General features: G+C 45.4%; 1 long non-coding RNA gene across 1 annotated transcript in view; it reads right to left on the reverse strand.

The window, feature by feature from the left end:
• Positions 1-74: 74 nt before the first annotated feature.
• Positions 75-5365, reverse strand: part of LOC109292693 — a 14444-nt gene continuing 9153 nt past the window's right edge. Inside the window, exon 3 of the long non-coding RNA XR_002096168.1 lies at positions 75-135. This is a non-coding gene — a long non-coding RNA (uncharacterized LOC109292693). The remainder of the gene's footprint in view (positions 136-5365) is intronic.

Below are 5365 nucleotides of genomic sequence, written 5' to 3' on the forward strand. Positions count from 1 at the left end.
TGCACGCCTCCTCGTGCAGCCCCAGCCCTGACCCGGCCCTGGCTCCCGGTGGCATGAAGCATGCTGAATACCCCCTATGACTTTTTTAAGTACCCCTAGGAGTATGCGTATCACCGGTTGACAACCACTGAACTACTGCATTGTAGGCTCCTTTTGACGCTGGTGGTAAACAGCTCTAAGGGAGCCAGCTCAACCACAACGTGACTTAAGTGCAATTGCATTCATGGCTGAAGTTGGTTCATGTGATCTTACCAAAGTTAGATCCACTTACACATCACCTCTGGGAGCTGGGGTGGTCTGGGCACTCAGGTGCATGTTTGACAGCCCAGGCTGTGAGTTTGAGGCTATAGTAGAAATGCTTATGGCATGGCCCTGTCAGCTTCTAGTGAGTCTGTGAATTCTGTTAAATACTTTGTCACAAGGACACCAGAAAGGAAGAGACACATCACCTCTAAACTTGGCCCTAAGGGAGTCTACATAACTCCCAAAGGAGGCTGTGTTATCATGACCTCTACCTTTAAGGGACTGAAAGAGGGTGTACTTTACACAGCACAGATCCCATCCTCTGCATATGGTCCTTTGAATGGGGGGCGTTCCTTAGAGCACTGCCTCCCTGCAGCCTTTTTTCAAATCAGCATTTCAATTCTCTTTTTCCTTAGCTAAAGACCAAGCAATTAATTAAATTTGTTCAGTGATTGGCTTGGTCACCACTTGACTGCAACTTAGTTAATCAATCAAAATGTATCTCTCTCCAAGGAAATGAGAGGGAGAGGAAAATTAAACCCCATTTGTTCCTCTGCAATCCAATAATGCTTGTGTCTTTGTGAAGGTAGGAGGAATGACTGATGCATAAACCCTGGGACTGTATGTCATAGAAAGAGATGTTAGGCATGTGCAAAACCCATTAGGCCAGTGTATCCCTCTGTTAATGCAGAATTGCTCCCCACAGGCCCATATGAAGGGTATTTGGCAGAAAGTATTCAGGATGCTGCCGCTATTGATGGGAAGTTGGCATTGTATCACATCTCATAGGTCCATGCTGGAGCAGAGTAGAGAGTCCTGCTTGAGGGCACGCACATCTCCCCACGACTGAAAGGGAGCGCTACACAATATGGAGAAAGGAGTGTTTGGAATAGCAAGACTCCAGCCAGAGACAGGCTCAAGCCAGGTTTAAAGTGTTGAACAGCCTGAAGGTTGGATGTGTTGAGATATGAGGTTTGGTTTGGGCCCAGCTCCACCCTCTTGGCATCCAGCCCAGGAGCCACAGTTTAGTAAGGAATGAATGGGAGAAGTTATATATATAAGCTCCTTGCCTTCTCAAGCAGGAGATTCAGCTTAGACATGGGCAAAGAGACATTTTCTGGCCACAGCCATTCTGCACAGGTTTGACCCCAAAGAGATAACTGCTCCCTGTAACCCCGATGGGTGTGGCAGGAGGATTCCAGTCCTGGCTGTCCAGCAGCTTTCTCCCACAGAGCACCAGGGCTGGCAGAGCTCACTGAGACACAGAGAAAGCAAGTTCGTGGCACCCCTGAACTGTAGCAGAGCTGTTGTGTGTTTAGCTTCAGATACAAAGAAAATATGTGTATGTTCTATGTACCCAAGAGAGTAGCTCTGAATCTTCAGCGCTGCTGTGATCAGTAAATTACTGCTCAGATAATGTTCCTCACCATCACCAAATAAATCAAGTCTTATTTTCCCTCCTTGGCTACAGCTTTATAGGCAGCTCCAGGACTCCTGGTGGTCATAAAACTTCATCCTCTTACTGAAGGGCCTCCCAGATGACTTGTTATTTAGATTTCTTTCTTTCTTCCTTTCTTCAAACCAAGCTTCTCCAAACATTTAAAAGCCTAGGAGCTAGGGAATCACCTTGAAGCTGGCTTGGCCGGTTATTTTTGCTCGTGCCCCTGAGCCATCATTCTATTCCTAGATTGAAATCCAGCTCATAGAAGTATGAGTTGGCTGTAATAAATGCTGGTTTCTATGTTAGTGTGAATATTAGTGTGAATATTCAATCTGCCATGAGGTCAAGGACCTTGAAATATGTTTTTCCTGGAGACCTTTAGATATCACTCCACTTTCCTCAACGCTCAGCTTTCCTTGCTTTTTTCTTCCACCATCCTTCTTCCTCCCTCCCTCCAGCTATTTCATTTTTCTAGCTGCCATGAATAATATATACCTTCCAGCCACGGAGCATGAACATGGAGCAGGCTGCTGACCCTTCCTCAGAGGTGTAAAAACAGCTTTGTTAAAAAGGGATCATTGCTGGGGTCTGGTATAAAAACAAAGTGAATAGAGCCCCACAGAGACTCTCAGCTATGCAGACTGTGAAGCCTACACTGTGCATGAAGCAGCTGTAGCACCAGAGCTTGTTGGTTCACTGCATTCAGTGGAAGCCAACTCCCTGAAATAGCAATTTTGTCTTTCGGGGTGATTTATGTCGCCAAGCCCAGGATCTGCGGAGGGCGTTGCTTCTTCTCTTTTCATAGATTTTTGCCATAGGCAGATTGTTTTTGGCTCCTCTCAGCATGTCCAGTTATGTTGGGAATAGGTAGATTCATAATCCTTGGGAGGGGAAGTGTCATGAGAGCAGTAATAGCCATAACACTTTGATTTCTCCAGCGTTGTTCCAGCCAGAGATCTTCCAGCACTTTGCCTAGGGGGAGAAAAACCGTCACCCCCATGCAACAGAGTGGAGTCGGTAGTAGAAGCCAGGTGCACTGGCAGCACAGTGTTCAGAGGGGCTGGCAGTATGTTTCATCTGTTTTGGGCTAATGCTTTGCAGCCTCCGCTCAGGAGAGGACTAACTCTGTGGGATGCAGTTAGGGAGCTTGGTTACATTGTTCTTTCTGAGGATAGAGCTTGCTGAGAGCCCGTCTTCAACTATAGCCAATCATTTCCCACTCTTATTTTGTGAGCACTACTCTATTTAAAACATTCAGCCCTGGAAGCAGAAAAATGAGTGTCTTGGAGCCATCTCATATGCTCTTTGGGTTATTAATGATGGGATCTAGGGTGGGAAGGTCACATTATGATAGGGCCTAAGCCCTATGTAATGGGCATATCTGTGTCCCCCATCATGAAAATGGTGCCCCAATGGGATGACATGCTGCAACTGATGAATGCAATCAAGATGAGGGTATAGTCCAACTCACCAGTGTGCACTTCTTTGTACAGCCTCCCTCTGCTTCCTGGGGTCTGAGCAGCAGCTGCCCATCTGAACCTTCTACCCCCCTATGCAGAAAGTGCATAGGGTGGGGAATAAACTGAGCTGGGACTTTATCTCATCAACTTGCTGCCTAGCACAATGGGGCCACATGGGAGTGGAAGAGAAATCTGTCCCTGGTCAGAGCTGTTAACAGATGCCACCTCCCTGGGAGGGGGAGTGGAACTGTATCTAACTGAGGCATAACTCCTTCCTTAGCATGGCTATAACTGTGGCTGTGTTGCTGTTTGAATTATCATACCACAGGTATTGTGCATAGGCTTTTTTCTGCCTTCCTTGTACTGCATCTTTGGATAGCATATAAGGGTCAGGCGGTACTGCAGTAGGTGTCAGGGTATAGCCAGCTACAGTGTTGGAACAACCTGACAGTGAATCCCTTGGACTCTTGTTCCTGTTGATCCTCCCTTTGGCAGGATGGAAAATGGGGTTTTGTTGCTTGGATAACAGGAGTGATGGCTTCCAGGTGGCCCCTACCAAGGCCTCCATATTATTATAGGCATACATGGCTCTGCACTCCACTGTATTCCCATAATGCCTTGTGCCATGGCAAGAGGCAAAAAGCGCAGATTAACCAGGGTACACGGATGGCAAACATGAAGCTGTGCCCAAGAGCTTGAGACACCCGTTCACTAAGTGTTATTCCCCCAAAGGTGTGACGTTTTATTTGCTAGTGAGCTGCTTTCTGCAATCCCATTGGCCTCCTCTGTTTTTAACTTGTTTCTTGATGTTGCTCTGTGTGACCAGCGCCCATTTTCCCTGATGCACATGGCTTGGCAGTTGTGTCACTTTGGGTGCTTTGGGGTCAGGGTTGATTCAGTCAACATTTTCTATTAGGAACAGTTTCCAGGTGCTTGTTTGCAGAACCTGTCCTTCCCACTCCAAGGCACGTGATGGGTAAATTTCTACATAGGCTATTTTGCCTGATATTTAGTTGTGATTGAGGGACTATTTAACTGCTCTTGCATTTTTAGTTTCTGCCTATTTGCAGTATTGGTATAAGTCTCTTACCAACATAGTATCTGGGTACCTCAAAGCCATTAATGGATATTACCCTTACAGAAGCCCCAGAAGTATTCTCCTATTCTACAAGGAAAAGGACCTGCAGCACAGAGTGGATTCAGTAAATTACTTCTCTAAAGTTCCTCAGAGGGTCAGCATCCGAGGTAGGAATTGTTGCCAGTTCTCCTGGGTCCCATGTTCTGCATCTATTCTTCTTGAATATCTTTCCTTCCCTGCTCTGGAGGAAGTCGTGATTCTCATTACTGACCAATAGAAGGTGCTGCTTCTACACAGGCACATTGCACATGTGACATGACAGTGGGACTAGAAATCAAATCTGGAAAACAAATGGAAAAGCAGCAACTCCTACATCCATCACAGAGCACCTATGAAACCAGACAGTTAGAGGCAAATGCCCCAGGATCTGCAGCCTCATTGAGAACAAAGCTAACACCCTGGTGTTATCTGTTCCCATTTGAACTTCAGGGACAGCCATACAAAGCTCTAGCACTTTAGTCTGAAATGGCAAAAATCACATTTCTTTCTCTATTCATTCACTCAACTCTGCCCATAGCCTCATAGTGAGATAAACTATTTATTTGGAAGTTTGGGTTGTGACCTAAGCCCACCAGTTCTGGATTGACTTCAGGCTCCACTGAGTAGAAAGGCTTTACAATCACTGAATTGAAGGCATTTTGATTGCTTCCAGGATTATTGCCCAGCATGTTTATTCCTCAAGCAAGGAAGACTTCATAACTCAGGGACTCCCTTCAGTTCCTGACAATGTATATATATTGAAATCTTATAAGAATAATTACCATATCCAATGATATTCTAGTCTTGCCTTGCCAATATAAACAACTTGCTGGACTCTCTGAATTGCATAGGGTCATCCTGAATAACTGCTCGCATGTTCCATTTATTACCTTGAAAATCCTTTCCCATTATTTTTATTTTTTTTAGAAAATGCAATATGTTTAAATGAAAACCAGATACAGCTCCAAAGGAATTTGAAATATGAGGCTGAGTGTATAAGAAGCGGCAAAGAGGTCCTCCGCTAATAGTAAAAGCTGAACTGTTTTGGAGATGAAGAAATAAATGAAGGTCAGGTGTGAGTTGCAGTGTGAGACTGTCTGCAGA

The sequence above is a fragment of the Gavialis gangeticus genome, unplaced genomic scaffold, assembly GCF_001723915.1.
Source record: "Gavialis gangeticus isolate Ggan-Ray unplaced genomic scaffold, GavGan_comp1, whole genome shotgun sequence".
In the NCBI taxonomy this organism is placed as follows: Eukaryota; Metazoa; Chordata; order Crocodylia; family Gavialidae; genus Gavialis; species Gavialis gangeticus.